The following is a 12,913-nucleotide window of genomic DNA, read 5'->3' as shown; positions in this document are numbered from 1 at the left end:
CTGTGTTCATTGTTCCATAATTATATATGAAAGCTAAACTCATAGTTAGAGACTGCATTACTCTGTTATCAGCACAACAAAACACAGAAGGGAGATTTATAACATGCATGGTTTTACAAATTACCTATACATGAAAGGAAGTAGAAATAGCTTATAGTGGGACCAGGTATGAAGCATACAGCTATTCTTTCATAGCTAGATTCTCATACAGGGCTATCCACCATAGTTCAAAGCCACCATCCACCAGTGCATTAGTTACTTTCACGTTTGTCATATGTTCATGCTCTTTTTTTCTCTCATGAGAAAGTATAAGTAGTGCATGTTTTGCTTCTGTATTTTAATTGCCTTAGGGAAAGAATCTGCCATAGATACAAAAACATTTGACTTCATCTTTCTCCAACTGTTCTTGGAAAAGAAACTATCATGTTTATACAATACAGGACAGACTTGGCAACTGTTACATAGATGGTGCCTTCCCACAGATCATACAGTGCCTCAGTCTATTAATGACCTAAACTCCATGCAGCAGTGCCCTTGGAAAACTTCTGTTGCTAGCAAATGTTGAATCAGAAACACTCCCAAAACAAATCTGGTGCAGATTAACTTAATTATCTAAAGCTTCCAAGAGGTTGGGGATTTGCAATGAAGTATTTACAAAAGCCAAAAAAACCAAGAACTAAGTAAAAAATGAACACATCTTCCAATCTGAGCAATGAACAAGGCTTGATCATTCAAGTCTCATGTATGTATGGTTATCAAAGACATTAACATAATACATATTACAGGCTGACATAGGGTGATTTACTTTTTACCATAGTCAGTAAACAGTACCAGGGTCAAATCCTATTTCCCTGAAGTTAAGGAGAGTTTTTATATTTAATTTAATGGTCATGAGCATTCTCTTCCAGTCTCGGCATCACTGTTCATAGCCTTCCATTCAATGCCTATGACATTTCCATTGACTTTAACAAAAATCCTTTTTCCATTTTCTTAATAAACTATGTACCTATATCAAATAACTCCCCAGTATCTATGCTGCATGTTTATGTTGTCTAAGCCTATATGTATGCTGTAACTCATTGCCTCTCTCTATAGAGCTGACGATGCCTGGAGACCCAGCATGCTAAAACAAGTTGGAGCTCCAGTTTCAGCACAACATGGACAGACTGTGGGACATCTTCCCAGCTAAAATTGATGCCATGAATGGGGACATAAGTGGCACAGAGAAGGTAAGTAAGGAATTGTATTTCCCTTACTTCTAGTATAATGAGAAGCAGTATAATGACAAACAAAAGAGAAGAATCATTCATGTATCCATCTGGGATGTGCAACCAAAAGAAGATCTCTCAGTTAAGCAGGTACCCATCAGCTGATGTGATACAATCAGATGACTTTTTTTTCCTTGTGAAAACACTACAATTGCTATACTTTCAGATGTGTAACCTGTGTCTCAATACCTATCTTCCCTCAAAAGTGTTAGTCCCTGAAAATAAGTAAAAAAAAATCTGTCAAGATCAGGTTATTGTGCTCTCATAATCCCTATCAAATTCTGAGTAAATAATTCCAAATAAAATCAGTGGGGAAAAGAAATTTAAATTTATGGGATCAGAGGCAAGAAAATTATTAAGGAGAGGTATTTGGAATAAACCTTCCATTGTAATGCTTCACTCCATAACCTATGCTTAAGTAAAATCAGGGGACAGAGAGGCAGGTTAACCTACAGAAAAATAAAATAACCAGCGGTTTGGAGGATGTTGTGTTGGGCCTATTGGACCACTTGGGGGTTTTCTGTATTGTGGAGGGGACTAATGGGATGGTTGTCTCTCTATCTGAACAGTATTTCATGGAAGAAAAAGAGGGGTTTGCAATATGTGCATTTTCTGAATTGGCCTCTATCATGCACTTTAATTCTCACTGTATTTCTCTAACAGTCATGCCCTATCTTTGTGAATGACAAAGGCCATTAGTTGAACAACAATAACGATTCATTACCATAATTAAGACTATTTAATATGTCAAAGTTTCCTAATAGATCTAATTAACATAGCATTTTACTTTCCTTGAAAATTCACAGTATCCCTCCAGCATGAGGTAGCTGACCTGACCAAAAGATGGAGAAGGATTTCCTGATGTTAATTTTTGAATAGTTATAAAAATAATCTTAATAACCCATTCCATCCCCCACTGCTCATCCATTAGTACTGCTTTTCTTTCCTATGTTTTGTGCCACCTTCTTTTGGAACAATGGGGAAGTAAGAAATCAATACTCTACCCTGGAGAGTAGAGTATTTCTTCTTATCCACTAGGATTTGTACATTTCATGGATATCTATTGCATGCTTCCTTCTCCTAAACAGCAAAAGACACAGTCCTAACCTCATCATTATGAATTTTTCATATGTAAAACATCATAATGTGTCCAAGTGCAAGGTCCTGCACATGGGTCATTTGCCCAAGCACAAATACAGGCTAGGCAATGAGTGGGTTGAGAGCAGCCCTGTGGAGAAGAACTTGGGGGTTAGTGGATGGAAAACTGACTGAGCCAGCAATGGGCGTTCACAGCCCAGAAAGCCAACCATATCCTAGGCTGCACCAAAAGAAGTGTGACCAGCAAGTCGAGAGAGGTGATTCTGCCCTTCTACTCTGCTCTCATGAGACCCCACCTGGAGTGCTGTGTCCAGCTCTGGACTTCTCAGTGTCCAGCTCTGGAGTTCTCAGTACAGGAAAGACATGGACCTGTTGGAGTGGGTCCAGAGGAGGGCCACAAAAATGATCAGAGGGATGGAACGTTTCTCCTATGGCTGAGAGAGTTGAGGGTTGTTCAGCTTGGATAAGAGAAGGCTCCAGGGAGACCTTATAGAAGATTTTCAATACTTAAAGGGGGTTTATAAGAAAGCTGGCGTCAAACATTTTTGCAAGGCCTGTTGCAATAGGACAAGGGATAATGGTTTTGAACTAAAACTAGATCTAGACTAGATGTAAGGAAGATATTTTTTACAAAGAGGGTGGTGAAACACTGGAACAGGCTGCCCAGAGAGGTGGTAGATGGCCCATCCCTGGAAAAATTCAAGGTCAGGCTGGATGGGGCTCTGAGCAATCTGATCTGGTTGAAGATGCCCCTGCTGATTACAGGGGAGTTGGACTAGATAACCTTTCAAGGTGCCTTCCAGCCCAAACTTCTATGATTCTATGATAATGAGATATCAGTTTATCATATGCCTTTGATCCACACACCCAGCCCTCACTTATCATGAAGATCCTCCATGAACCTCTTGCTCCTATAGTCAGGATTCAACTTCTGTCTTGATACTTATGAATATTTACACAAAGACATATACATGCATTATGTTTATGTGTTTGTGTAGTTTAAGGCACAGCTGAGGTTGAAGGAAGCTTAAAAACAGACATCAGAAAAAATTGTTAGGTCTGAAAAATCCAAAGTCAAATAGGGTTTTTTTTTTAAGTAATCTTCTGATTTTGACATCAAAGTACTCTAAATGAAGTATACTGAACTCTCTGAATATGTCTGCACTGGCCTCCTCTGAAGTGGTACAGGAACACATAGAAAATAATTTGTACTACCAAAGAGCCTGACCAGCACCTGCCTCACTCCTTTGTCCAAACACCTGACTACACCTTTATTTCACAACCCTCAGAGCTGATGTTCATCTGCAAATTGGAAGTGTTTATAATAAAAGCACTTTGCATTTCTATAGTGCTGCCCATCTGGTGATCTCAAAATGCAGCAAAACATTAATTAAACCTCAGAAGTTGTTGGAGAATAATGAAGCTAAATATATTTCCTTAGCAATGAATGTTTCCTTTATTTCACACTCAGATGTGAATGGGTCCACTTAAGCTAATATTTTGAACAATTTTGTCCTGCATTCCCTTCTTGGATAAACTCTTTTTGATCTATAGAAATGCATCAGTTAGTATGGAACTGCATAAGAGAAACATTAACAACAGAGGGAAAGTCGTGTTTTCTTTCTTACAGAAAGGGGATTTCCCAAATAACCCCTTCACAACCCCAGTTTTAGTGGATACATCTAAGTCCTTTTACCTTTTCTATATTGGTTAGAAACGTGCCTGCCCTTCATCTTTGGTATCTATTGAAAGAAAATATTTTATTCTCAGCACTGAAGAAGAAAATGAAAAAATAATAATCCTTACACAATGCAGTTCAGCCCACATTTCACACAGGTTTATGCTAGGACCTGCCCATCCAAAGCAAAGTCTCATGTGCATGTAAGTCTACAATCTGTTAAAAGTCAGATTTTCTGAAACTGTAGTTGTTTGGAAATACTACTTAAATTACTTAGAAATGTTTAAAAAATTATTCACTGGCTGTAAAAGTATGATTAAGTGAGGGCTGATATGGAGCTCCCAGCGAAAGATGTAGTTTGAATGTCCAATCCAAAGGGGAAGAAACAAGATCAGAATGCCTGGAATTGTTCAACTCCCTGACAAATGCAGGCCGTATCCAGAAAACAAGGTCTTCTTAAGTGCAGGGGTCGAAATATTTGCACCCATGTGGTAGGTATCAATGATTTGCTAGTTTCATACCTACTTTTGGGGAAGCTGGTTTTGTTTTGTTTTTCTTCTGTAAACCTAGGCCAAGTTTTCTGAATTTGAGCCAAAATTTTGCCTGAAAGTCTGCACGGGCACTCTTATGAAAAGGTCTTGAAAGGATATCAGCAAAATGTTTAGTAATATCAAAGAAGCTTCAGGTCACCTCTACTATGTCAATTTATGCCAATCCACCAAGAAACACTGCACACAACAGTTACGCTGCTCAGAGTCAGTTAGGAGATAAGACATTGGCTGGGATACTGAAGGTGATCCTTGGGCTGATAGATAGAGATCACACAGGCTTAGTTCAGGGACCCCAGCCAGCTTTAAGTGACAGAAATGCTCTCAACATTATACACTCTACACAGTCCTTTGAAGGACTATAATAGCTTTGTTCTATAGACAGTAGGAGAACTTACGTCTAAAGCTGCGTGGGTCTTCCTGTTGTTTGTGATGAATATACTGAGATTTTGAACATAAGCAACAAAAATTAGTTCAGTTTTGAAAAAGGTAAGTCTACAATGCTGGATGACAATGGAATCAGAACCTAACAGAACAACAAAAGCAGCTAACCATGGGTCTCAATTGTTCTGTTTAAATAAGGATCACTGGTAGGACAATGTTTAAAATTTAGAAGACGGAGGAATAAAAGCAGAGGTATTTCACTGGCATATATCAGGGAACAGAACATATTAAAATTGTTGTTTATTACTTTTATTTTTATCCGCTTGAGGGAGAGTTCAGGCTGTAAAGGTTTGATTGAACAAAGACAGAACTTTGTTTTGGGGAGAAGTTACACATTACCAGTATTAGGAGACAAAGGGAGGCTGTGGTATCTGTGAAGATATTCAAGTTTAAAGGCTATCTTTTTGCAACTCTCATCTCTTTTGTGTGGATAAAGTGAATGCTGAGTCGCCCCTTCCATTTATAAGTTTGTCTTGCTTTAGGATTTTATTTTTTTACTGTGATGGACATAAGGGCATAATTTGTCTACCAGAAAGGCGAACAGAAGATGGCACGTATTTTTGAAGCAAATAGTAAACGTGATCTGGGAAAAGATGGGGATGTTGTATGTAAGTATCAGTGTCACGTCAGTGGAAATCTCACTGTGTAAACAGAAGGATCTGCTTCAAACCCAGAATCTCCCATCAATGCCTGTATGTAATGATACAGTGTGTGTCTGTGATGTGCTTCATAGCTTTGTAAGTCCCTCAGATATGTAATGACAATTCACCCTTGAGATCTTGGCTTGGATGAATCATTCAGCTCTTTCTCTTCATTTTCATGTACAGAACAAGGTACGTTCTTTCTTCATGTCCATTGTCCTCTGGATTTGCTCTGTAAATGTGCATCACACACACAGAAAATGTTCTTTATGTCTTTATCTAAAGCCTATGCTTAGCATATCAGAGCAAACTGCAGGGAAAAGAGAAGACCTTGTATTTGCATATCTCCACTGAGTCACAGATTTTCTTCTTCCTATGGGTCCTTATCTCTTTTCTTCTTCCTCACACAGACCTGGTGTCTGGTCTCCTTTCCAGTAAGCCATCCCCCCCCACAAGTCACCACAGCTTTTCCAAATATGCCCTAGCCTAGTGGAACAGATGTTTGCTAAGGGGCCTGTAGTTCCTTCATGTTCCTGGGCACACAGTACAAGTAAGCTGTGATGAAGTGTTTGAACTGGACCTGAATCATCCTCTGAGCTCCTCCTTCAAGCAGGAAACTGGACCAGGTGTGTGTCCTGTCAGCCTGCAGGCCAGCAGAGGGAACAGCTCCCCCCAAAATTTGGTGCACCAACAGTGTGAGAAGAGCAGAAGTAAATCTCAGTGAGCAGCAAGATTCCACCAGCAATGTCAGAGGTGGGAATTGTGTCAGTGTTTACCCAGAATAACAGCAAAGACTTCTGAGATTATTTTCAGGGGGTTTTTTTAATAATGACTGATAGGAAAGAAGGATGAGACAGACAGACTTACAAATTACAATGTGTTACTAGATTACACTCTAATTTAGAGTATAGTGTATGTATTGCAGAGAAGAAACCTGATGGAGAAGAGGGAGAATAAAAAAAAAAGTCCTTTCTTTGAACTAGTGATAGTTTAACAGGTTGAATTTTCAAGGAAACTTCTGTGAATAATGGCTTGAAACTGTCTTTTCCTTGTGATGGGAGAAGATGTTCTCTAGGAGCTAGAGTGGACTATTTGCTCTGCTAAATCCTCTGGAGATCATCATTGCTCCTACCCATCTTTACAGTCCCATGTTAAAGATCAGGGATAACTGGAAGTCATGGGGAATGTAGAGGGTTCTAGAATTATCAAGGGAACAATTTTAGTATACAGGAGTAATTTTACAAATACCTAGAATTTGCTTTATAAAAAAATCTGGCAGGCTATTAGTTTTCTTTTAATTTTTTATATAAAGGCAAATGCTGAGATGCAATATTGCCATTCCATGAGTCAGAACACACGAAAAGGCTTAAAAAGGAAAAATTTGATCTGTTTAGAGATCTCTGCCCTTGCTGCTGAATCCTCCCTGACAAGCAAAAATATATGATAATTGGAAGACTGATGACTATCAGCTACTGATAGCAAAGTTATTTTAGCTCACTAAAGAAGATTTTACTAGAAGATTCAACTGATATTGGAATATGCTTATTTGTGTGAAAAGCTTCCTTTTGGTACACAGCTCTCCCATGTATTCCTCTGCAGTCCTGTACTTTCATAGTAATGATTGTTGGCTCAGGAGAACTGCCTCAGTAAATGTTACATTATTCTACTTCTAGGGCAAGGATACACAATCCCAGAGATTATGCATATAAAAAATTAGTTGAGATTAGGACAATACACAGTGATAAAGGAAGAAAGGATGAAAGAAAGTCAATCCATGGAGCAATGAAAGAGGGAAAGAAGGACATTTTGAGGTCACATTCTTTTCTGTTCCCTCTTTTTCCCATTCCTGCATGTGAAACTCCTCTGTAGTTCCTGGGTTTGAATAATTTGTACCTCAGAAAACCAAACATGAGATTTTTAGAAAACATTCTGAACTTCTCATGCACATCTCTTTCACAATTTTCTGTTTACTTCTGTTAAGTACTAAACCATCAAATCAAATTAAACCAATATTTATTTTAAACCTCCCTTATTCCCATATTAATTTGTTGTAACTGAAGCTTTCTTCATTAAACGGTGAGTTTCCATATGCCTGGAGTTCAAATTGTTATGTAGTTGGTTTAATATCCACAAAATAGACAATGGCTGTGTTAATTTTATCTTAAAGTTCAAACATATATTAAGGGAATCCACACACAGAATTAAATGTAAATTCAGGATTTTTTTTCACTCTAGTAAAAAAATGGATAAATATTTCAATTTCTACACATTAGGTCAGCAAACACTTGCCTTTAATTTATAAATTACATTGCTAGAGGTCAATGCTAAACAGGAAAGAATAAGATATAAGGAAGAACCTCTGTTTTTCTGATGGATGTTCACTGCTTTATTATTGTTGAAATATCTTAGCATTTGCAATTATTATCCTTTTCATTTCCACCTCACAGGGAACTTCACACACTCTTTAAGTGTTTCCCTTTTGTTCTAGGATCATTTCAGAAGTGCACATGAGTTGGCATCATCATATTGTCTAATCGCTGCAACTAATTTTTCCAGTCTGTTTGTGCCTTCCTGTCAAGAAGACAAGCTGTTTTATTTCTTTCCTCTTTGAGGATATCATAACATGAGGAGAAAAACACCAGGCATAATGAGACAGAATTATGTTATAAATCCTCAGAGGGAAATATATTTTCTCAGAATTCTTGGCACAGAACTTTGTAGAATGACCTAGTTGGTAAGTGGCAAGAGACAAAAAGTTAAGTAGCATAGTATAAACAAAATCCTACCCTAAGGAACAGTTAACTGAAAAAAAAAAAAAAGCCCTTGCACTGATTGCTTAGGCATTATCCTCTTCACATTTCTCATGTCTTTCGTGCAGAGATCTTTAAATTATGGAATGTCTGATTTCATTTTCCAGTGTTCGGTATATGATTACAATCCACTCTCTTTTTGGCTTCTTTAATGTTTGCATATTCCCCAACACAGAAGACTCCTAATCTAGAACCAGTCTGCCCAAAATATATTTTAAAAACCAGCATAGTAATAATAACGTCTCATAAAGTCTAAAAAAATGTACTTTTCACTAAGCAATTTATATACCTCCAGTCATATAGATGTATCCCAAATAATGATGGTATTTTCATTATACCTATTGTCACAAATTTATTGTTGAATTGTAATTTGACTTCTGCAATGAGACTGTGCATAAAATCATCTCCCACTAATATTCCGAGAGCTGCTTGAAATGCATTTTTAAAATGTCTTTTAAAATAAAGGTGTATTTGGGTTAATTAATCTGTAGGCAATAGAACAGTGGGGGAAATGCAGACATTTCCAATATTTCCCCTTTAAATACCTTTTTAAATTAAAAACATCAGGTCTTCACTCTCCAATATTGGTAAAAGTCAGTTAAAAAAGAGAATCAAATGTAAGTGGATGATAGAGTGAAGAAAATAAAGGCTACTTACTTATGTGAAGCACTCAGAAATAGCTCAGAAACATAGTTTGTCCAATATTCCTCATGGAGGTCCCCATTCTGCTCTTAATAAATGCAGTGGCAAAACAAATGATTTGAAGGACATCAGGGCATAACCACAACTCAAAAAACTCTTTGAAGCTGAGATGGATAAGAAAAACAGACTTCCAAAGCTCCAAAAGACGTTGAGGCACACTTCTCTCAATGACTTTCAGTGAGAATTTTTCATATAGCTATCCTGAAAACTTTGGAAATCTCTGCAGTAGAAAGTATTTCATGACTGGAGACAACATTTACTGTCCTTGATATTTGTTTTACTTACACTTTTAATCATGCCAGCAGGCATACACTGAATGTACGAGATGAGTCTTCTGAACATAGCTGCTCTGTCCTGTCTGAATCTTGGAGCTATTCATCACTTAGTGGTCACCAAGCACTGCTTTCAGACACCCTACTGATGATCCAGTAGTCTTTACTTTAATAGTGGTTGTTGGACATAACACTAAACACACATCAAACATCTCCAGAGGAAAATCTCTCTCTTTGTTTCTATTTTAATTGGCACTTTTATGTCTAATATTCAAGAGCATGTTCGGTCCAAAGTTTAATCTTTTGTCTTTCATGTACATGTTCACGTATATGTGTTAAGGGTATTTACTGTCAATTATCTCCCAGTCCTTCCCTGCACACTTGGGCTATGTCTAACCTAGAAAACAGTCCCTGGGAACTGCTTTGTAATTGCCCATTTTTTTTAACTTTAGCCCAGTCTTAATGCTGTTCTGGCTATTACACTCCACAAACCAGTGTCCATGCATAGTTCAGGGATTAGTGCATGCCATCACAGTTATCTTCTAGTCCTGTAAAATGTCCCTTTGACATGATACTAATAAAAGTTCAGCTTTTTTAATGGTTGAAGTAACTAACAAGGAAACTTTATATTTTTATATGACTTCTAAAAAGCTTACAAAACCAGTATTTAACCATTTATATAGAACAAATTGATAGTTACATTCTTTCCCACAGTTTTGCTGTTCATCTTAGATTAGATAGATCCTACCCTTAGATGGTGCAGGGATAATGTCTCCTTCTGCTCAGTATCCAACAAAACAGATACTAACCAAGTCCTCTGGATGTTACCGCATATGTGAATTAGCTAACAGTACAAAGGATTTATCGCATATGTACTCAAACTGTACATCCACTTTGATCTGAGGGGTAGAATTGCTATGTATAATAGAGACACCACTGAACGGATTTCTATCAAAATTAAGACTTGCTCTCTTGTCTTAAGTGCAGGTCTGTACAGGTCAGAAATTAATTCGCTCTCACAGAATATATCATCCAAAATAACATTGAGAGAGGGAGGGTAATTACCAAATCCACAAAGCTGTTCAGGTTTCTAACTTATGGTTATATAAACTTAAGTCCCATGGAACTGATTACCTTCAAACTGCTGGAGGTCACCAAGGAAGCCTATGGCAGAACAAAGCTTTGACTAAAGACTAAACAAGTCGACATTCAGTCAAAAATTGTCTTTGTTCCATATTTGATATCAAGATTGTTCCTGAGGTCTACAAAATCATATAAAGAAATAAGGGCTGAAGGAAATAATTCCTTTCATCTGAAAGTAATACAAATTCTTTATTTTAATCACAGAACAAGCATTTGAAAACAAAAATCCAGAAGATACTCTAGAAGATATTTGACCAAAGATGATTTCACCAAGGAATAAGTCAAAGGACATTATAACTATAAAAGCATATTTTACTGATTTTTAGCATAATTTTGTTTTTCACACATATTTATTTTCAGAAGGAGAAAGGCAAGCAGAAGTTCCCCTTTATTTACTGAAAGTTTTATTGTTAACTTTAAAGTTATTTAAAGTGACAAGCTAAAAACAATTGCTTTAGCAGAATCAAAGGCTGTCTAGCAGTTTATTGGAGGAAATATTCAAATTACTATGAATCTCTTTAAGTGAGACTTATTCCCACCTTTACTACTTCAATCTTGGTTTCCTTCTGAAAGTGTCTCAAATTGCTCATTATTTTGAAAAAAAAAAAGACTGGTCTAGTAATGTGGGTCTGAGACCACCCCTATCAGAATCAGTGTAAATGGATGAGGTATTCCATATTCTAATTGAATACTTATAAAATGTTGGTAACTTCTATTGAATAACCATGCTTGTAATAAGCATGGTCATTTCAAGGTGGGGTCTGTGACAGTGTACATGAGTTTAGTCCACCACTGCTTATTTTTTGTCAGAGTTGACACATTTCTTGTATAAGGGTGAAAGAGAATTGAGGTGGAATTTCTTGGTTGCAGGAGTTTGCCTTTTCCCGGGGCAAGGGATCAACTGGGGGGGGGGGGGGCAGGGCGGGGAAGGAACCAAACCTGCTCTGGACAGAAACTTCCAGACATAAAGCTGTGGCAAGGAAGAAAAGAAGATCAGAAAGTCTCCTTCAGAACCTGCTAGTCTACAGTTTGCCAGGGGCAAACACATAGACAGGTCTCAGAGGTGTCAGGAACAAAAATGTCTCATCTGTCAGAAGGCACCATGTAGAAACTGGCTGCAACACAGAAGCCACTGTTTTGAGTGAAACTAAACCTGGTAGAAGGAAACCCCCTTTGACACACCAGGCAGGAGGAGATTGCTTTATAACCATTTTTTAATTTTTATCTGTCTTTTCCATTTGCTGACAGTTTAAAATATTCTAGTTTATGGCCTAATAAATCCAGCTTTTTAAGTGATAGTACCCTGTCTTTATTTTCTCTGGTGAAGTCACTGTAAGGAAAAGACTGGGACAAATCTTTGCCACCTTTCACATCTATCCCATAATGATTCACAAGTCTTCTGGAAGAAGCAGTATGCTAGTCATTCATTACCTAGAGTAAGCTTTAAAAACTTTTCTTATTTGACAATGGTTCAGTTGAGGACAGTTACTACCTACTGTCAGGGTGAAATTTCAGCATGTATGTATCTCTCTTTTGCAAAATAGAAAATATCTGTAACTTTCCTAATGATGAGGAAGAGAGGCACCAGAAAAGATTACCAAAGGCATTTCTAGAACCTCTGTCATATAAGTTTTTAAAAACATGCTAGACAAGTGCCTGTTAAGAATATTTTTGGTATAAATAACCCTGATTTAGGCAAATAATTGTATAGATAATATCCCAGGGTGCTGTTCCCTCCCATTTCTTACCAGTCATTCTGAAAGTCTGACACATCCATATACAAATCCTCCTTCAGAATACTTTTTTCAGTATGACTTATGTAGAAAAACCAATCTAAAACAGCTGAAATAAGAAAGTTGTAGATAAGCTGTTTATCATTTAACTTACTCCAACCTCCAAGATACAAATGGAATAAAAGACCCAGAGATAATTAACCTTCAGGAAATCATAAAAAAGGCCAAGGACAATATAACTGAAAATACACAGGATTCTTAATTCCTCCAGGTCAATATATATCATTCTACAGCTCTCCCAAGCTTCATTAAGACGATGAAATACATGATGCAATATTTAGAGGAGTCCTGATTCTGTGAAATATCCTATTGTGTCTCTAGCTTAGTCTTATCACCTCATACGCAACTATTAAAAATCAAAAATCCTGTGGGTGAACTCCTCCCTCCCATATGCATATTGTTTTCACAAAGCTTTTCCATAATCTCTGAACCCTTTTGGTATTAGCCCCATGACAGATAACCAGCTTCCACAGAGATTTCTTCTTAGCTAAGATCATAAAGCTTAAGTTTGTCATA

The sequence above is a fragment of the Strix aluco genome, chromosome 1 (assembly GCF_031877795.1).
Source record: "Strix aluco isolate bStrAlu1 chromosome 1, bStrAlu1.hap1, whole genome shotgun sequence".
In the NCBI taxonomy this organism is placed as follows: domain Eukaryota; kingdom Metazoa; phylum Chordata; class Aves; order Strigiformes; family Strigidae; genus Strix; species Strix aluco.
Note: the sequence above shows the minus strand (reverse complement) of the source record.